The sequence below is a fragment of the Phalangium opilio genome, unplaced genomic scaffold (assembly GCF_054372755.1).
Source record: "Phalangium opilio isolate 3A_F unplaced genomic scaffold, DU_Popi_V2 ptg000209l_1, whole genome shotgun sequence".
NCBI classification, from domain to species: Eukaryota; Metazoa; Arthropoda; class Arachnida; order Opiliones; family Phalangiidae; genus Phalangium; species Phalangium opilio.
Genome location: NW_028324217.1, coordinates 12,587,657 through 12,606,911, shown reverse-complemented (window position 1 = coordinate 12,606,911; position 19,255 = coordinate 12,587,657). Strand labels below are relative to the sequence as shown.

Sequence of the window (19,255 nt, the reverse complement as noted above, 5' to 3'; positions counted from 1 at the left end):
AGGTGTGACGTAAAAAGTCAGAGTTTTTCCGCAATACCTGACGACCATTTAATTTTTGGGCTTCTGTGGCGCAGTGGTTAGCGCGTTCGGCTGTTAACCGAAAGGTTGGTGGTTCGAGCCCACCCGGGAGAGGTGTTGTGGGGTCTCAGATGTAGCGTGAAAGTCATAACTTTTCCACAATACCTGACAACCATTTAAGTTCCGAGCCTCCGTGGCTCAATGGTTAGCGCGTTCGACTGTTAACCGAAAGGTTGGTGGTTCGAGCCCACCCGGGAGAGGTGTTGTGTAGTCTCAGATGTAGCGTGAAAAGTCATAACTTTTCCACAATACCTGACAACCATTTAATTTCTGAGCTTCCGTGGCGCAATGGTTAGCGCGCTCAGCTGTTATTCAAAAGGTTGGTGGTTCGAGCCCACCCGGGAGCAGTGTTGTGATGTCTCAGATGTGACGTAAAAAGTCGGAGTTTTTCCACAATACCTGACGACCATTTAATTTTTGGGCTTCCGTTGCGCAATGGTTAGCGCGTTCGGCTGTTAATTGAAAGGTTGGTGGTTCGAGCCCACCCGGGAGAGGTGTTGTGGGGTCTCAGATGTAGCGTGAAAAGTCATAACTTTTCCACAATACCTGACAACCATTTAAGTTCCGAGCTTCCGTGGCTCAATGGTTAGCGCGTTCGGCTGATAACCGAAAGGTTGGTGGTTCGAGCCCACCCGGGAGAGGTGTTGTGTGGTCTCAGATGTAGCGTGAAAAGTCATAACTTTTCCACAATACCTGACAACCATTTAATTTCTGAGCTTCCGTGGCGCAATGGTTAGCGCGCTCAGCTGTTATTCAAAAGGTTGGTGGTTCGAGCCCACCCGGGAGCAGTGTTGTGAGGTCTCAGATGTGACGTAAAAAGTCAGAGTTTTTCCACAATACCTGACGACCATTTAATTTTTGGGCTTCCGTGGCGCAGTGGTTAGCGCGTTCGGCTGTTAACCGAAAGGTTGGTGGTTCGAGCCCACCCGGGAGAGGTGTTGTGGGGTCTCAGATGTAACGTAAAAACCCAAAGTTTTTCCACAATTCCTGACGAACATTTAATTTTTGGGCTTCCGTGACGCAATGGTTAGCGCGTTCAGCTGTTAACCGAAAGGTTGGTGGTTCGAGCCCACCCGGAAGAGGTGTTGTGGGGTCTCAGATGTAGCGTGAAAAGTCATAACTTTTCCACAATACCTGACAACCATTTAAGTTCCGAGCTTCCGTGGCTCAATGGTTAGCGCGTTCGGCTGTTACCCGAAAGGTTGGTGGTTCGAACCCACCAGGGAGAGGTGTTGTGTGGTCTCAGATGTAGCGTGAAAAGTCATAACTTTTCCACAATACCTGACAACCATTTAATTTCTGAGCTTCCGTGGCACTGTGGTTAGCGCGCTCAGCTGTTATTCAAAAGGTTGGTGGTTCGAGCCCACCCGGGAGCAGTGTTGTGAGGTCTCAGATGTGACGTAAAAAGTCGGAGTTTTTCCATAATACCTGACGACCATTTAATTTTTGGGCTTCCGTGGCGCAATGGTTAGCGCGTTCAGCTGTTAACCGAAAGGTTGGTGGTTCGAGCCCACCCGGAAGAGGTGTTGTGGGGTCTCAGATGTAGCGTGAAAAGTCATAACTTTTCCACAATACCTTACAACCATTTAAGTTCCGAGCTTCCGTGGCTCAATGGTTAGCGCGTTCGGCTGTTAATTGAAAGGTTGGTGGTTCGAGCCCACCCGGGAGAGGTGTTGTGGGGTCTCAGATGTAGCGTGAAAAGTCATAACTTTTCCACAATACCTGACAACCATTTAAGTTCCGAGCTTCCGTGGCTCAATGGTTAGCGCGTTCGGCTGATAACCGAAAGGTTGGTAGTTCGAGCCCACCCGGGAGAGGTGTTGTGTGGTCTCAGATGTAGCGTGAAAAGTCATAACTTTTCCACAATACCTGACAACCATTTAATTTCTGAGCTTCCGTGGCGCAATGGTTAGCGCGCTCAGCTGTTATTCAAAAGGTTGGTGGTTCGAGCCCACCCGGGAGCAGTGTTGTGAGGTCTCAGATGTGACGTAAAAAGTCGGAGTTTTTCCACAATACCTGACGACCATTTAATTTTTGGGCTTCCGTGGCGCAATGGTAAGCGCGTTCAGCTGTTAACCGAAAGGTTGGTGGTTCGAGCCCACCCGGAAGAGGTGTTGTGGGGTCTCAGATGTAGCGTGAAAAGTCATAACTTTTCCACAATACCTTACAACCATTTAAGTTCCGAGATTCCGTGGCTCAATGGTTAGCGCGTTCGGCTGTTAATTGAAAGGTTGGTGGTTCAAGCCCACCCGGGAGAGGTCTTGTAGGGTCTCAGATGCAGCGTGAAAAGTCATACCTTTTCCACAATACCTGACAACCATTTAATTTCTGAGCTTCCGTGGCGCAATGGTTAGCGCGCTCAGCTGTTATTCAAAAGGTTGGTGGTTCGTGCCCACCCGGGAGCAGTGTTGTGTGGTCCCAGATGTGACGTAAAAAGTCGGAGATTTTCCACAATACCTGCCGACCATTCAATTTTAGGGCTTCTGTTGCGCAGTGGTTAGCGCGTTCGGCTGTTAACCGAAAGGTTGGTGGTTCGAGCCGACCCGGGAGAGGTGTTGTGGGGTCTCAGATGTAACGTAAAAAGCCAAAGTTTTTCCACAATTCCTGACGAACATTTAATTTTTGGGCTTCCGTGACGCGATGGTTAGCGCGTTCGGCTGCTAACCGAAAGGTTGGTGGTTCGAGCCCACCCTGGAGAGGTGTTGTGGGGTCTCAGATGTAACGTAAAAAGTCAAAGTTTTTCCAGAATACCTGACGAACATTTAATTTTTGGGCTTCCGTGGCGCAATAGTTAGCGCGTTCAGCTGTTAACCGAAAGGTTGGTGGTTCGAGCCCACCCGGAAGAGGTGTTGTGGGGTCTCAGATGTAGCGTGAAAAGTCATAACTTTTCCACAATACCTTACAACCATTTAAGTTCCGAGCTTCCGTGGCTCAATGGTTAGCGCGTTCGGCTGATAACCGAAAGGTTGGTGGTTCGAGCCCACCCGGAAGAGGTGTTGTGTTGTCTCAGATGTAGCGTGAAAAGTCATAACTTTTCCACAATACCTTACAACCATTTAAGTTCCGAGCTTCCGTGGCTCAATGGTTAGCGCGTTCGGCTGTTAACCGAACGGTTGGTGGTTCGAGCCGACCCGGGAGAGGTGTTGTGGGGTCTCAGATGTAACGTAAAAAGCCAAAGTTTTTCCACAATTCCTGACGAACATTTAATTTTTGGGCTTCCGTGACGCAATGTTTAGCGCGTTCAGCTGTTAACCGAAAGGTTGGTGGTTCGAGCCCACCCAGAAGAGGTGTTGTGGGGTCTCAGATGTAGCGTGAAAAGTCATAACTTTTCCACAATACATGACAACCATTTAATTTCTGAGCTTCCGTGGCTCAATAATTAGCGCGTTCGGCTGTTAACCAATAGGTTGGTGGTTCGAGCCTATCCGGGAGCGGTGTTGTGAGGTCTCAGATGTAACGTAAAATGTCAGAGTTTTTCCACAATACCTGACTAACATTCAATTTTTGGGCTTCCGTAGCGCAATGGTTAGCGCGTTCAGCTGTTTACCGAAAGGTTGGTGGTTCGAGCCCACCCGGGAGAGATGTTGTGGGGTCTCAGATGTAACGAAAAAAGTCATAACTTTTCCACAATACCTTACAAAGATTTAAGTTCCGAGCTTCCGTGGCTCAAAGGTTAGCGCGTTCGGCCTTTAATTGAAAGGTTGGTGGTTCGAGCCCACCCGGGAGAGGTGTTGTGGGGTCTCAGATGTAGCGTGAAAAGTCATAACTTTTCCACAATACCTGACAACCGTTTAAGTTCCGAGCTTCCGTGGCTCAATGGTTAGCGCGTTCGGCTGATAACCGAAAGGTTGGTGGTTCGAGCCCACCCGGGAGAGGTGTTGTGTGGTCTCAGATGTAGCGTGAAAAGTCATAACTTTTCCACAATACCTGACAACCATTTCATTTCTGAGCTTCCGTGGCGCAATGGTTAGCGCGCTCAGCTGTTATTCAAAAGGTTGGTGGTTCGAGCCCACCCGGGAGCAGTGTTGTGAGGTCTCAGATGTGACGTAAAAAGTCGGAGTTTTTCCACAATACCTGACGACCATTTAATTTTTGGGCTTCCGTGGCGCAATGGTAAGCGCGTTCAGCTGTTAACCGAAAGGTTGGTGGTTCGAGCCCACCCAGAAGAGGTGTTGTGGGGTCTCAGATGTAGCGTGAAAAGTCATAACTTTTCCACAATACCTGACAACCATTTAATTTCTGAGCTTCCGTGGCTCAATAGTTAGCGCGCTCAGCTGTTATTCAAAAGGTTGGTGGTTCGAGCCCACCCGGGAGCAGTGTTGTGAGGTCTCAGATGTGACGTAAAAAGTCGGAGTTTTTCCACAATACCTGACGACCATTTAATTTTTGGGCTTCCGTAGCGCAATGGTTAGCGCGTTCAGCTGTTTACCGAAAGGTTGGTGGTTCGAGCCCACCCGGAAGAGGTGTTGTGGGGTCTCAGATGTAGCGTGAAATGTCATAACTTTTCCACAATACCTTACAACCATTTAAGTTCCGAGCTTCCGTGGCTCAATGGTTAGCGCGTTCGGCTGTTAATTGAAAGGTTGGTGGTTCGAGCCCACCCGGGAGAGGTGTTGTGGGGTCTCAGATGTAGCGTGGAAAGTCATAACTTTTCCACAATACCTGACAACCGTTTAAGTTCCGAGCTTCCGCGGCTCAATGGTTAGCGCGTTCGGCTGATAACCGAAAGGTTGGTGGTTCGAGCCCACCCGGGAGAGGTGTTGTGTGGTCTCAGATGTAGCGTGAAAAGTCATAACTTTTCCACAATACCTGACAACCATTTAATTTCTGAGCTTCCGTGGCGCAATGGTTAGCGCGTTCGGCTGTTAACCGAAAGGTTGGTGGTTCGAGCCGACCCGGGAGAGGTGTTGTGGGGTCTCAGATGTAGCGTGAAAAGTCATAACTTTTCCACAATACCTGACAACCATTTAATTTCTGAGCTTCCGTGGCTCAATAGTTAGCGCGCTCGGCTGTTATTCAAAAGGTTGGTGGTTCGAGCCCACCCGAGAGAGGTCTTGTAGGGTCTCAGATGCAGCGTGAAAAGTCATAACTTTTCCACAATACCTGACAACCATTTAATTTCTGAGCTTCCGTGGCGCAATGGTAAGCGCGCTCAGCTGTTATTCAAAAGGTTGGTGGTTCGAGCCCACCCGGGAGCAGTGTTGTGTGGTCCCAGATGTGACGTAAAAAGTCGGAGATTTTCCACAATACCTGCCGACCATTCAATTTTTGGGCTTCCGTTGCGCAATGGTTAGCGCGTTCGGCTGTTAACCGAAAGGTTGGTGGTTCGAGCCGACCCGGGAGAGGTGTTGTGGGGTCTCAGATGTAACGTAAAAAGCCAAAGTTTTTCCACAATTCCTGACGAACATTTAATTTTTGGGCTTCCGTGACGCGATGGTTAGCGCGTTCAGCTGTTAACCGAAAGGTTGGTGGTTCGAGCCCACCCTGGAGAGGTGTTGTGTAGTCTCAGATGTAGCATGAAAAGTCAGAGTTTTTCCACAATACCTGACGAACGTTTAATTTTTGGGCTTCCGTAGCGCAATGGTTAGCGCGTTCAGCTGTTAACCGAAAGGTTGGTGGTTCGAGCCCACCCAGAAGAGGTGTTGTGGGGTCTCAGATGTAGCGTGAAAAGTCATAACTTTTCCACAATACATGACAACCATTTAATTTCTGAGCTTCCGTGGCTCAATAATTAGCGCGTTCGGCTGTTAACCAATAGGTTGGTGGTTCGAGCCTATCCGGGAGCGGTGTTGTGAGGTCTCAGATGTAACGTAAAATGTCAGAGTTTTTCCACAATACCTGACTAACATTCAATTTTTGGGCTTCCGTAGCGCAATGGTTAGCGCGTTCAGCTGTTTACCGAAAGGTTGGTGGTTCGAGCCCACCCGGGAGAGATGTTGTGGGGTCTCAGATGTAACGAAAAAAGTCATAACTTTTGCACAATACCTTACAACCATTTAAGTTCCGAGCTTCCGTGGCTCAAAGGTTAGCGCGTTCGGCTGTTAATTGAAAGGTTGGTGGTTCGAGCCCACCCGGGAGAGGTGTTGTGGGGTCTCAGATGTAGCGTGAAAAGTCATAACTTTTCCACAATACCTGACAACCGTTTAAGTTCCGAGCTTCCGTGGCTCAATGGTTAGCGCGTTCGGCTGATAACCGAAAGGTTGGTGGTTCGAGCCCAACCGGGAGAGGTGTTGTGTGGTCTCAGATGTAGCGTGAAAAGTCATAACTTTTCCACAATACCTAACAACCATTTAATTTCTGAGCTTCCGTGGCGCAATGGTTAGCGCGCTCAGCTGTTATTCAAAAGGTTGGTGGTTCGAGCCCACCCGGGAGCAGTGTTGTGAGGTCTCAGATGTGACGTAAAAAGTCGGAGTTTTTCCACAATACCTGACGACCATTTAATTTTTGGGCTTCCGTGGCGCAATGGTAAGCGCGTTCAGCTGTTAACCGAAAGGTTGGTGGTTCGAGCCCACCCAGAAGAGGTGTTGTGGGGTCTCAGATGTAGCGTGAAAAGTCATAACTTTTCCACAATACCTTACAACCATTTAAGTTCCGAGCTTCCGTGGCTCAATGGTTAGCGCGTTCGGCTGTTAATTGAAAGGTTGGTGGTTCGAGCCCACCCGGGAGAGGTCTTGTAGGGTCTCAGATGCAGCGTGAAAAGTCATAACTTTTCCACAATACCTGACAACCATTTAATTTCTGAGCTTCCGTGGCGCAATGGTTAGCGCGCTCAGCTGTTATTCAAAAGGTTGGTGGTTCGAGCCCACCCGGGAGCAGTGTTGTGTGGTCCCAGATGTGACGTAAAAAGTCGGAGATTTTCCACAATACCTGCCGACCATTCAATTTTTGGGCTTCCGTTGCGCAATGGTTAGCGCGTTCGGCTGTTAACCGAAAGGTTGGTGGTTCGAGCCGACCCGGGAGAGGTGTTGTGGGGTCTCAGATGTAACGTAAAAAGCCAAAGTTTTTCCACAATTCCTGACGAACATTTAATTTTTGGGCTTCCGTGACGCGATGGTTAGCGCGTTCAGCTGTTAACCGAAAGGTTGGTGGTTCGAGCCCACCCTGGAGAGGTGTTGTGGGGTCTCAGATGTAACGTAAAAAGTCAAAGTTTTTCCAGAATACCTGACGAACATTTAATTTTTGGGCTTCCGTGGCGCAATAGTTAGCGCGTTCAGCTGTTAACCGAAAGGTTGGTGGTTCGAGCCCACCCGGAAGAGGTGTTGTGGGGTCTCAGATGTAGCGTGAAAAGTCATAACTTTTCCACAATACCTTCCAACCATTTAAGTTCCGAGCTTCCGTGGCTCAATGGTTAGCGCGTTCGGCTGTTAACCGAAAGGTTGGTGGTTCGAGCCGACCCGGGAGAGGTGTTGTGGGGTCTCAGATGTGACGTAAAAAGCCAAAGTTTTTCCACAATTCCTGACGAACATTTAATTTTTGGGCTTCCGTGACGCAATGGTTAGCGCGTTCAGCTGTTAACCGAAAGGTTGGTGGTTCGAGCCCACCCTGGAGAGGTGTTGTGTAGTCTCAGATGTAGCATGAAAAGTCAGAGTTTTTCCACAATATCTGACGAACGTTTCATTTTTGGGCTTCCGTAGCGCAATGGTTAGCGCGTTCAGCTGTTAACCGAAAGGTTGGTGGTTCGAGCCCACCCAGAAGAGGTGTTGTGGGGTCTCAGATGTAGCGTGAAAAGTCATAACTTTTCCACAATACCTGACAAACATTTAAGTTCCGAGCTTCCGCGGCTCAATGGTTAGCGCGTTCGGCTGATAACCGAAAGGTTGGTGGTTCGAGCCCACCCGGGAGAGGTGTTGTGTGGTCTCAGATGTAGCGTGAAAAGACATAACTTTTCCACAATACCTGACAACCATTTAATTTCTGAGCTTCCGTGGCGCAATGGTTAGCGCGCTCAGCTGTTATTCAAAAGGTTGGTGGTTCGAGCCCACCCGGGAGCAGTGTTGTGAGGTCTCAGATGTGACGTAAAAAGTCGGAGTTTTTCCACAATACCTGACGACCATTTAATTTTTGGGCTTCCGGGGCGCAATGGTAAGCGCGTTCAGCTGTTAACCGAAAGGTTGGTGGTTCGAGCCCACCCGGAAGAGGTGTTGTGGGGTCTCAGATGTAGCGTGAAAAGTCATAACTTTTCCACAATACCTTACAACCAGTTAAGTTCCGAGCTTCCGTGGCTCAATGGTTAGCGCGTTCGGCTGTTAATTGAAAGGTTGGTGGTTCGAGCCCACCCGGGAGAGGTCTTGTAGGGTCTCAGATGCAGCGTGAAAAGTCATAACTTTTCCACAATACCTGACAACCATTTAATTTCTAAGCTTCCGTGGCGCAATGGTTAGCGCGCTCAGCTGTTATTCAAAAGGTTGGTGGTTCGAGCCCACCCGGGAGCAGTGTTGTGTGGTCCCAGATGTGACGTAAAAAGTCGGAGATTTTCCACAATACCTGCCGACCATTCAATTTTTGGGCTTCCGTTGCGCAATGGTTAGCGCGTTCGGCTGTTAACCGAAAGGTTGGTGGTTCGAGCCGACCCGGGAGAGGTTGTGTGGGGTCTCAGATGTAACGTAAAAAGCCAAAGTTTTTCCACAATTCCTGACGAACATTTAATTTTTGGGCTTCCGTGACGCGATGGTTAGCGCGTTCAGCTGTTAACCGAAAGGTTGGTGGTTCGAGCCCACCCTGGAGAGGTGTTGTGGGGTCTCAGATGTAACGTAAAAAGTCAAAGTTTTTCCAGAATACCTGACGAACATTTAATTTTTGGGCTTCCGTGGCGCAATAGTTAGCGCGTTCAGCTGTTAACCGAAAGGTTGGTGGTTCGAGCCCACCCGGAAGAGGTGTTGTGGGGTCTCAGATGTAACGTAAAAAGCCAAAGTTTTTCCACAATTCCTGACGAACATTTAATTTTTGGGCTTCCGTGACGCAATGGTTAGCGCGTTCAGCTGTTAACCGAAAGGTTGGTGGTTCGAGCCCACCCTGGAGAGGTGTTGTGTAGTCTCAGATGTAGCATGAAAAGTCAGAGTTTTTCCACAATACCTGACGAACGTTTAATTTTTGGGCTTCCGTAGCGCAATGGTTAGCGCGTTCAGCTGTTAACCGAAAGGTTGGTGGTTCGAGCCCACCCGGAAGAGGTGTTGTGGGGTCTCAGATGTAGCGTGAAAAGTCATAACTTTTCCACAATACCTTACAACCATTTAAGTTCCGAGCTTCCGTGGCTCAATGGTTAGCGCGTTCGGCTGTTAACCGAAAGGTTGGTGGTTCGAGCCGACCCGGGAGAGGTGTTGTGGGGTCTCAGATGTAACGTAAAAAGCCAAAGTTTTTCCACAATTCCTGACGAACATTTAATTTTTGGGCTTCCGTGACGCAATGGTTAGCGCGTTCAGCTGTTAACCGAAAGGTTGGTGGTTCGAGCCCACCCTGGAGAGGTGTTGTGTAGTCTCAGATGTAGCATGAAAAGTCAGAGTTTTTCCACAATACCTGACGAACGTTTAATTTTTGGGCTTCCGTAGCGCAATGGTTAGCGCGTTCAGCTGTTAACTGAAAGGTTGGTGGTTCGAGCCCACCCAGAAGAGGTGTTGTGGGGTCTCAGATGTAGCGTGAAAAGTCATAACTTTTCCACAATACCTGACAACCATTTAATTTCTGAGCTTCCGTGGCTCAATAGTTAGCGCGTTCGGCTGTTAACCAATAGGTTGGTGGTTCGAGCCTATCCGGGAGCGGTGTTGTGAGGTCTCAGATGTAACGTAAAATGTCAGAGTTTTTCCACAATACCTGACTAACATTCAATTTTTGAGCTTCCGTAGCGCAATGGTTAGCGCGTTCAGCTGTTTACCGAAAGGTTGGTGGTTCGAGCCCACCCGGGAGAGATGTCGTGGGGTCTCAGATGTAACGAAAAAAGTCAAAGTTTTTCCAGAATACCTGACGAACATTTAATTTTTGGGCTTCCGTGGCGCAATAGTTAGCGCGTTCAGCTGTTAACCGAAAGGTTGGTGGTTCGAGCCCACCCGGAAGAGGTGTTGTGGGGTCTCAGATGTAGCGTGAAAAGTCATAACTTTTCCACAATACCTTACAACCATTTAAGTTCCGAGCTTCCGTGGCTCAATGGTTAGCGCGTTCGGCTGATAACCGAAAGGTTGGTGGTTCGAGCCCACCCGGGAGAGGTGTTGTGTGGTCTCAGATGTAGCGTGAAAAGTCATAACTTTTCCAGAATAACTGACAACCATTTAATTTCTGAGCTTCCGTGGCGCAATGGTTAGCGCGCTCAGCTGTTATTCAAAAGGTTGGTGGTTCGAGCCCACCCGGGAGCAGTGTTGTGAGGTCTCAGATGTAACGTAAAAAGCCAAAGTTTATCCACAATTCCTGACGAACATTTAATTTTTGGGCTTCCGTGACGCAATGGTTAGCGCGTTCAGCTGTTAACCGAAAGGTTGGTGGTTCGAGCCTACCCGGAAGAGGTGTTGTGGGGTCTCAGATGTAGCGTGAAAAGTCATAACTTTTCCACAATACCTTACAACCATTTAAGTTCCGAGCTTCCGTGGCTCAATGGTTAGCGCGTTCGGCTGTTAATTGAAAGGTTGGTGGTTCGAGACCACCCAGAAGAGGTGTTGTGGGGTCTCAGATGTAGCGTGATAAGTCAAAGTTTTTCCACAATACCTGACGACCATTTAAATTTTCGGCTTCCGTTGCGCAATGGTTAGCGCGTTCAGCTGTTAACCGAAAGGTTGGTGGTTCGAGCCCACCCGGGAGCAGTGTTGTGTGGTCCCAGATGTGACGTAAAAAGTCGGAGATTTTCCACAATACCTGACGACCATTCAATTTTTGGGCTTCCGTTGCGCAATGGTTAGCGCGTTCGGCTGTTAACCGAAAGGTTGGTGGTTCGAGCCGACCCGGGAGAGGTGTTGTGGGGTCTCAGATGTAGCGAGAAAAGTCATAACTTTTCCACAATACCTTACAACCATTTAAGTTCCGAGCTTCCGTGGCTCAATGGTTAGCGCGTTCGGCTGATAACCGAAAGGTTGGTGGTTCGAGCCCACCCGGGAGAGGTGTTGTGTGGTCTCAGGTGTAGCGTGAAAAGTCATAACATTTCCACAATACCTGACAAACATTTAATTTCTGAGATTCCGTGGCGCAATGGTTAGCGCGCTCAGCTGTTATTCTAAAGGTTGGTGGTTCGAGCCCACCCGGGAGCAGTGTTGTGAGGTCTCAGATGTGACGTAAAAAGTCGGAGTTATTCCACAATACCTGACGACCATTTAATTTTTGGGCTTCCGTAGCGCAATGGTTTGCGCGTTCGGCTGTTAACCGAAAGGTTGGTGGTTCGGGCCGACCCGGGAGAGGTGTTGTGGGGTCTCAGATGTAGCGAGAAAAGTCATAACTTTTCCACAATACCTTACAACCATTTAAGTTCCGAGCTTCCGTGGCTCAATGGTTAGCGCGTTCGGCTGATAACCGAAAGGTTGGTGGTTCGAGCCCACCCGGGAGAGGTGTTGTGTGGTCTCAGGTGTAGCGTGAAAAGTCATAACATTTCCACAATACCTGACAAACATTTAATTTCTGAGATTCCGTGGCGCAATGGTTAGCGCGCTCAGCTGTTATTCAAAAGGTTGGTGGTTCGAGCCCACCCGAGAGCAGTGTTGTGAGGTCTCAGATGTGACGTAAAAAGTCGGAGTTATTCCACAATACCTGACGACCATTTAATTTTTGGGCTTCCGTAGCGCAATGGTTTGCGCGTTCGGCTGTTAACCGAAAGGTTGGTGGTTCGGGCCCACCCAGGAGAGGTGTTGTGGGGTCTCAGATGTAGCGTGAAAAGTCATAACTTTTCCACAATACCTGACAACCATTTAATTTCGGAGCTTCCGTGGCTCAATAGTTAGCGCGTTCGGCTGTTAGACAATAGGTTGGTGGTTCGAGCCTATCCGGGAGCGGTGTTGTGGGGTCTCAGATGTAACGTAAAATGTCAGAGTTTTTCCACATTACCTGACGAACATTTAATTTTTGGGCTTCCGTGGCGCAATTGTTAGCGCGTTCACCTGTTAACCGAAAGGTTGGTGGTTCGAGCCCACCCGGGAGAGATGTTGTGGGGTCTCAGATGTAATGTAAAAAGTCGGAGTTATTCCACAATACCTGACGACCATTCAATTTTTGGGCTTCCGTAGCGCAATGGTTAGCGCGTTCAGCTGTTAACCGAAAGGTTGGTGGTTCGAGCCCACCCGGGAGAGATGTTGTGGGGTCTCAGATGTAACGTAAAAAGTCAAAGTTTTTCCAGAATACCTGAAGAACATTTAATTTTTGGGCTTCCGTGGCGCAATGGTTAGCGCGCTCAGCTGTTATTCGAAAGGTTGGTGGTTCGAGCCCACCCGGGAGCAGTGTTGTGAGGTCTCAGATGTGACGTAAAAAGTCGGAGTTATTCCACAATACCTGACGACCATTTAATTTTTGGGCTTCCGTAGCGCAATGGTTTGCGCGTTCGGCTGTTAACCGAAAGGTTGGTGGTTCGGGCCCACCCAGGAGAGGTGTTGTGGGGTCTCAGATGTAGCGTGAAAAGTCATAACTTTTCCACAATACCTGACAACCATTTAATTTCGGAGCTTCCGTGGCTCAATAGTTAGCGCGTTCGGCTGTTAATTGAAAGGTTGGTGGTTCGAGACCACCCAGAAGAGGTGTTGTGGGGTCTCAGATGTAGCGTGATAAGTCAAAGTTTTTCCACAATACCTGACGACCATTTAAATTTTCGGCTTCCGTTGCGCAATGGTTAGCGCGTTCAGCTGTTAACCGAAAGGTTGGTGGTTCGAGCCCACCCGGGAGCAGTGTTGTGTGGTCCCAGATGTGACGTAAAAAGTCGGAGATTTTCCACAATACCTGACGACCATTCAATTTTTGGGCTTCCGTTGCGCAATGGTTAGCGCGTTCGGCTGTTAACCGAAAGGTTGGTGGTTCGAGCCGACCCGGGAGAGGTGTTGTGGGGTCTCAGATGTAGCGAGAAAAGTCATAACTTTTCCACAATACCTTACAACCATTTAAGTTCCGAGCTTCCGTGGCTCAATGGTTAGCGCGTTCGGCTGATAACCGAAAGGTTGGTGGTTCGAGCCCACCCGGGAGAGGTGTTGTGTGGTCTCAGGTGTAGCGTGAAAAGTCATAACATTTCCACAATACCTGACAAACATTTAATTTCTGAGATTCCGTGGCGCAATGGTTAGCGCGCTCAGCTGTTATTCTAAAGGTTGGTGGTTCGAGCCCACCCGGGAGCAGTGTTGTGAGGTCTCAGATGTGACGTAAAAAGTCGGAGTTATTCCACAATACCTGACGACCATTTAATTTTTGGGCTTCCGTAGCGCAATGGTTTGCGCGTTCGGCTGTTAACCGAAAGGTTGGTGGTTCGGGCCGACCCGGGAGAGGTGTTGTGGGGTCTCAGATGTAGCGAGAAAAGTCATAACTTTTCCACAATACCTTACAACCATTTAAGTTCCGAGCTTCCGTGGCTCAATGGTTAGCGCGTTCGGCTGATAACCGAAAGGTTGGTGGTTCGAGCCCACCCGGGAGAGGTGTTGTGTGGTCTCAGGTGTAGCGTGAAAAGTCATAACATTTCCACAATACCTGACAAACATTTAATTTCTGAGATTCCGTGGCGCAATGGTTAGCGCGCTCAGCTGTTATTCAAAAGGTTGGTGGTTCGAGCCCACCCGAGAGCAGTGTTGTGAGGTCTCAGATGTGACGTAAAAAGTCGGAGTTATTCCACAATACCTGACGACCATTTAATTTTTGGGCTTCCGTAGCGCAATGGTTTGCGCGTTCGGCTGTTAACCGAAAGGTTGGTGGTTCGGGCCCACCCAGGAGAGGTGTTGTGGGGTCTCAGATGTAGCGTGAAAAGTCATAACTTTTCCACAATACCTGACAACCATTTAATTTCGGAGCTTCCGTGGCTCAATAGTTAGCGCGTTCGGCTGTTAGACAATAGGTTGGTGGTTCGAGCCTATCCGGGAGCGGTGTTGTGGGGTCTCAGATGTAACGTAAAATGTCAGAGTTTTTCCACATTACCTGACGAACATTTAATTTTTGGGCTTCCGTGGCGCAATTGTTAGCGCGTTCACCTGTTAACCGAAAGGTTGGTGGTTCGAGCCCACCCGGGAGAGATGTTGTGGGGTCTCAGATGTAATGTAAAAAGTCGGAGTTATTCCACAATACCTGACGACCATTCAATTTTTGGGCTTCCGTAGCGCAATGGTTAGCGCGTTCAGCTGTTAACCGAAAGGTTGGTGGTTCGAGCCCACCCGGGAGAGATGTTGTGGGGTCTCAGATGTAACGTAAAAAGTCAAAGTTTTTCCAGAATACCTGAAGAACATTTAATTTTTGGGCTTCCGTGGCGCAATGGTTAGCGCGCTCAGCTGTTATTCGAAAGGTTGGTGGTTCGAGCCCACCCGGGAGCAGTGTTGTGAGGTCTCAGATGTGACGTAAAAAGTCGGAGTTATTCCACAATACCTGACGACCATTTAATTTTTGGGCTTCCGTAGCGCAATGGTTTGCGCGTTCGGCTGTTAACCGAAAGGTTGGTGGTTCGGGCCCACCCAGGAGAGGTGTTGTGGGGTCTCAGATGTAGCGTGAAAAGTCATAACTTTTCCACAATACCTGACAACCATTTAATTTCGGAGCTTCCGTGGCTCAATAGTTAGCGCGTTCGGCTGTTAGACAATAGGTTGGTGGTTCGAGCCTATCCGGGAGCGGTGTTGTGGGGTCTCAGATGTAACGTAAAATGTCAGAGTTTTTCCACATTACCTGACGAACATTTAATTTTTGGGCTTCCGTGGCGCAATTGTTAGCGCGTTCACCTGTTAACCGAAAGGTTGGTGGTTCGAGCCCACCCGGGAGAGATGTTGTGGGGTCTCAGATGTAATGTAAAAAGTCGGAGTTATTCCACAATACCTGACGACCATTCAATTTTTGGGCTTCCGTAGCGCAATGGTTAGCGCGTTCAGCTGTTAACCGAAAGGTTGGTGGTTCGAGCCCACCCGGGAGAGATGTTGTGGGGTCTCAGATGTAACGTAAAAAGTCAAAGTTTTTCCAGAATACCTGAAGAACATTTAATTTTTGGGCTTCCGTGGCGCAATGGTTAGCGCGCTCAGCTGTTATTCGAAAGGTTGGTGGTTCGAGCCCACCCGGGAGCAGTGTTGTGAGGTCTCAGATGTGACGTAAAAAGTCGGAGTTATTCCACAATACCTGACGACCATTTAATTTTTGGGCTTCCGTGGCGCAATGGTTTGCGCGTTCGGCAGTTAACCGAAAGGTTGGTGGTTCGGGCCCACCCAGGAGAGGTGTTGTGGGGTCTCAGATGTAGCGTGAAAAGTCATAACTTTTCCACAATACCTGACAACCATTTACTTTCTGAGCTTCCGTGCCTCAATGGTTAGCGCGTTCGGCTGTTAACCAATAGGTTGGTGGTTCGAGCCTATCCGGGAGCGGTGTTGTGAGGTCTCAGATGTAACGTAAAAAGTCAAAGTTTTTCCAGAATACCTGACGAACATTTAATTTTTAGGCTTCCGTGGCGCAATGGTTAGCGCGTTCAGCTGGTAACCGAAAGGTTGGTGGTTCGAGCCCACCCGGGAGAGGTGTTGTGAAGTCTCGGATGTAGCGTGACAAGTCAAAGTTTTTACACAATACCTGACGACCATTTAATTTTTCGGCTTCCTTGGCGCAATGGTTAGCGCGTTCGGCTGTTAACCGAAAGGTTGGTGGTTCGAGCCCATACGGGAGCGGTGTTGTGAGGTCTCAGATGTGTCGTAAAAAGTCAGAGCTTTTCCACAATACCTGACGACCATTTAATTTTTGCGCTTCCGTGGCGCAATGGTTAGCGCGTTCAGCAGTTAACCGAAAGGTTGGTGGTTCGCGCACATCTTGGAGCGGTTTTGTGAGGTCTCAGATGTGACGTAAAAAGACAGAGTTTTTCCACAATACCTGACGAACATTTAATTTTTGGGCTTCCGTGGCGCAATGGTTAGCGCGTACTGCTGTTAAGCGAAAGGTTGGTGGTTCGAGCCCACCCGGAGAGGTGTTGTGGGGTCTCAGATGTAGCGTGACAAGTCAAAGTTTTTCCACAATACCTGACGACCATTTAATTTTTGGGCTTCCGTGGCGCAATGGTTAGCGCGTTCGGCTGTTAACCGAAAGGTTGGTGGTTCGAGCCCATCCGGGAGCGGTGTTGTGAGGTCTCAGATGTGTCGTAAAAAGTCAGAGCTTTTCCACAATACCTGACGACCATTTAATTTTTGGGCTTCCGTGGCGCGATGGTTAGCGCGTTCAGCTGGTAACCGAAGGGTTGGTGGTTCGAGCCCACCCAGGAGAGGTGGTGTGAAGTCTCAGATGTAGCGTGAAAAGTCATAACTTTTCCACAATACCTGACAAACATTTAATTTCTGAGCTTCCGCGGCTCAATGGTTAGCGCGTTCGGCTGTTAACCGAAAGGTTGGTGGTTCGAGCCCACCCGGAGAGGTGTTGTGAAGTCTCAGATGTAGCGTGAAAAGTCAAAGTTTTTCAACAATACCTGACGACCATTTAATTTCTGAGCTTCCGCGGCTCAATGGTTAGCGCGTTCGGCTGTTAACCGAAAGGTTGGTGGTTCGAGCCCATCCGGGAGCGGTGTTGTGAGGTCTCAGATGTGTCGTAAAAAGTCAGAGCTTTTCCACAATACCTGACGACCATTTAATTTTTGGGCTTCCGTGGCGCAATGGTTAGCGCGTTCAGCAGTTAACCGAAAGGTTGGTGGTTCGCGCACATCTTGGAGCGGTTTTGTGAGGTCTCAGATGTGACGTAAAAAGTCAGAGTTTTTCCACATTACCTGACGAACATTTAATTTTTGGGCTTCCGTGGCGCAATTGTTGGCGCGTTCACCTGTTAACCGAAAGGTTGGTGGTTCGAGCCCACCCGGGAGAGATGTTGTGGTGTCTCAGATGTAACGTAAAAAGTCAAAGTTTTTCCAGAATACCTGACTAACATTCAATTTTTGGGCTTCCGTAGCGCAATGGTTAGTGCGTTCAGCTGTTAACCGAAAGGTTGGTGGTTCGAGCCCACCCGGGAGAGATGTTGAGGGGTCTCAGATGTGACGTAAAAAGTCAGATTTTTTCCACAATACCTGACGAACATTTAATTTTTGGGCTTCCGTGGCGCAATGGTTAGCGCGTTCGGCTGTTAACCGAAAGGTTGGTGGTTCGAGCCCATCCGGGAGCGGTGTTGTGAGGTCTCAGATGTGTCGTAAAAAGTCAGAGCTTTTCCACAATACCTGACGACCATTTAATTTTTGGGCTTCCGTGGCGCAATGGTTAGCGCGTTCAGCAGTTAACCGAAAGGTTGGTGGTTCGCGCACATCTTGGAGCGGTTTTGTGAGGTCTCAGATGTGACGTAAAAGTCAGAGTTTTTCCACATTACCTGACGAACATTTAATTTTTGGGCTTCCGTGGCGCAATTGTTAGCGCGATCACCTGTTAACCGAAAGGTTGGTGGTTCCAGCCCACCCGGGAGAGATGTTGTGGGGTCTCAGATGTAACGTAAAAAGTCAAAGTTTTTCCAGAATACCTGACGAACATTTAATTTTTGGGCTTCCGTAGCGCGATGGTTAGCGCGTTCAGCTGGTAACCGAAAGGTTGGTGGTTCGAGCCCACCCAGGAGAGGTGTTGTGAAGTCTCAGATGTAGCGTGAAAAGTCATAACTTTTCCACAATACCTGACAAACATTTAATTTCTGAGCTTCCGCGGCTCAATGGTTAGCGCGTTCGGCTGTTAACCGAAAGGTTGGTGGTTCGAGCCCATCCGGGAGCGGTGTTGTGAGGTCTCAGATGTGTCGTAAAAAGTCAGAGCTTTTCCACAATACCTGACGACCATTTAATTTTTGGGCTTCCGTGGCGCAATGGTTAGCGCGTTCAGCAGTTAACCGAAAGGTTGGTGGTTCGCGCACATCTTGGAGCGGTTTTGTGAGGTCTCAGATGTGACGTAAAAAGTCAGAGTTTTTCCACATTACCTGACGAACATTTAATTTTTGGGCTTCCGTGGCGCAATTGTTGGCGCGTTCACCTGTTAACCGAAAGGTTGGTGGTTCGAGCCCACCCGGGAGAGATGTTGTGGTGTCTCAGATGTAACGTAAAAAGTCAAAGTTTTTCCAGAATACCTGACTAACATTCAATTTTTGGGCTTCCGTAGCGCAATGGTTAGTGCGTTCAGCTGTTAACCGAAAGGTTGGTGGTTCGAGCCCACCCGGGAGAGATGTTGAGGGGTCTCAGATGTGACGTAAAAAGTCAGATTTTTTCCACAATACCTGACGAACATTTAATTTTTGGGCTTCCGTGGCGCAATGGTTAGCGCGTTCGGCTGTTAACCGAAAGGTTGGTGGTTCGAGCCCATCCGGGAGCGGTGTTGTGAGGTCTCAGATGTGTCGTAAAAAGTCAGAGCTTTTCCACAATACCTGACGACCATTTAATTTTTGGGCTTCCGTGGCGCAATGGTTAGCGCGTTCAGCAGTTAACCGAAAGGTTGGTGGTTCGCGCACATCTTGGAGCGGTTTTGTGAGGTCTCAGATGTGACGTAAAAGTCAGAGTTTTTCCACATTACCTGACGAACATTTAATTTTTGGGCTTCCGTGGCGCAATTGTTAGCGCGATCACCTGTTAACCGAAAGGTTGGTGGTTCCAGCCCACCCGGGAGAGATGTTGTGGGGTCTCAGATGTAACGTAAAAAGTCAAAGTTTTTCCAGAATACCTGACGAACATTTAATTTTTGGGCTTCCGTAGCGCGATGGTTAGCGCGTTCAGCTGGTAACCGAAAGGTTGGTGGTTCGAGCCCACCCAGGAGAGGTGTTGTGAAGTCTCAGATGTAGCGTGAAAAGTCATAACTTTTCCACAATACCTGACAAACATTTAATTTCTGAGCTTCCGCGGCTCAATGGTTAGCGCGTTCGGCTGTTAACCGAAAGGTTGGTGGTTCGAGCCCACCCGGAGAGGTGTTGTGAAGTCTCAGATGTAGCGTGAAAAGTCAAAGTTTTTCAACAATACCTGACGACCATTTAATTTCTGAGCTTCCGCGGCTCAATGGTTAGCGCGTTCGGCTGTTAACCGAAAGGTTGGTGGTTCGAGCCCATCCGGGAGCGGTGTTGTGAGGTCTCAGAT

The 19,255-nt window shown here is 48.8% G+C and overlaps 13 non-coding genes across 13 annotated transcripts; all 13 read left to right on the top strand.

Annotated features, from left to right (window-relative positions):
- The first annotated feature begins 646 nt into the window (after window positions 1–646).
- On the top strand, window positions 647–719 carry TRNAI-GAU (transfer RNA isoleucine (anticodon GAU)). Its single transcript has one exon. It is a non-coding gene; the product is annotated as a tRNA-Ile (tRNA).
- Window positions 720–1,822: 1,103 nt separating this feature from the next.
- On the top strand, window positions 1,823–1,895 carry TRNAI-GAU (transfer RNA isoleucine (anticodon GAU)). The gene has a single exon. It is a non-coding gene; the product is annotated as a tRNA-Ile (tRNA).
- A 1,103-nt stretch (window positions 1,896–2,998) lies between these two features.
- Window positions 2,999–3,071, top strand: TRNAI-GAU (transfer RNA isoleucine (anticodon GAU)). The gene has a single exon. It is a non-coding gene; the product is annotated as a tRNA-Ile (tRNA).
- An 809-nt stretch (window positions 3,072–3,880) lies between these two features.
- Window positions 3,881–3,953, top strand: TRNAI-GAU (transfer RNA isoleucine (anticodon GAU)). The gene has a single exon. It is a non-coding gene; the product is annotated as a tRNA-Ile (tRNA).
- An 809-nt stretch (window positions 3,954–4,762) lies between these two features.
- On the top strand, window positions 4,763–4,835 carry TRNAI-GAU (transfer RNA isoleucine (anticodon GAU)). The gene has a single exon. It is a non-coding gene; the product is annotated as a tRNA-Ile (tRNA).
- Window positions 4,836–6,232: 1,397 nt separating this feature from the next.
- On the top strand, window positions 6,233–6,305 carry TRNAI-GAU (transfer RNA isoleucine (anticodon GAU)). The gene has a single exon. It is a non-coding gene; the product is annotated as a tRNA-Ile (tRNA).
- Window positions 6,306–7,849: 1,544 nt separating this feature from the next.
- Window positions 7,850–7,922, top strand: TRNAI-GAU (transfer RNA isoleucine (anticodon GAU)). Its single transcript has one exon. It is a non-coding gene; the product is annotated as a tRNA-Ile (tRNA).
- Window positions 7,923–10,201: 2,279 nt separating this feature from the next.
- TRNAI-GAU (transfer RNA isoleucine (anticodon GAU)) lies at window positions 10,202–10,274 on the top strand. The gene has a single exon. It is a non-coding gene; the product is annotated as a tRNA-Ile (tRNA).
- Window positions 10,275–11,083: 809 nt separating this feature from the next.
- On the top strand, window positions 11,084–11,156 carry TRNAI-GAU (transfer RNA isoleucine (anticodon GAU)). Its single transcript has one exon. It is a non-coding gene; the product is annotated as a tRNA-Ile (tRNA).
- A 368-nt stretch (window positions 11,157–11,524) lies between these two features.
- On the top strand, window positions 11,525–11,597 carry TRNAI-GAU (transfer RNA isoleucine (anticodon GAU)). Its single transcript has one exon. It is a non-coding gene; the product is annotated as a tRNA-Ile (tRNA).
- A 1,544-nt stretch (window positions 11,598–13,141) lies between these two features.
- Window positions 13,142–13,214, top strand: TRNAI-GAU (transfer RNA isoleucine (anticodon GAU)). The gene has a single exon. It is a non-coding gene; the product is annotated as a tRNA-Ile (tRNA).
- A 368-nt stretch (window positions 13,215–13,582) lies between these two features.
- On the top strand, window positions 13,583–13,655 carry TRNAI-GAU (transfer RNA isoleucine (anticodon GAU)). The gene has a single exon. It is a non-coding gene; the product is annotated as a tRNA-Ile (tRNA).
- A 1,985-nt stretch (window positions 13,656–15,640) lies between these two features.
- TRNAT-GGU (transfer RNA threonine (anticodon GGU)) lies at window positions 15,641–15,713 on the top strand. The gene has a single exon. It is a non-coding gene; the product is annotated as a tRNA-Thr (tRNA).
- The last annotated feature ends 3,542 nt before the right edge of the window (window positions 15,714–19,255 follow it).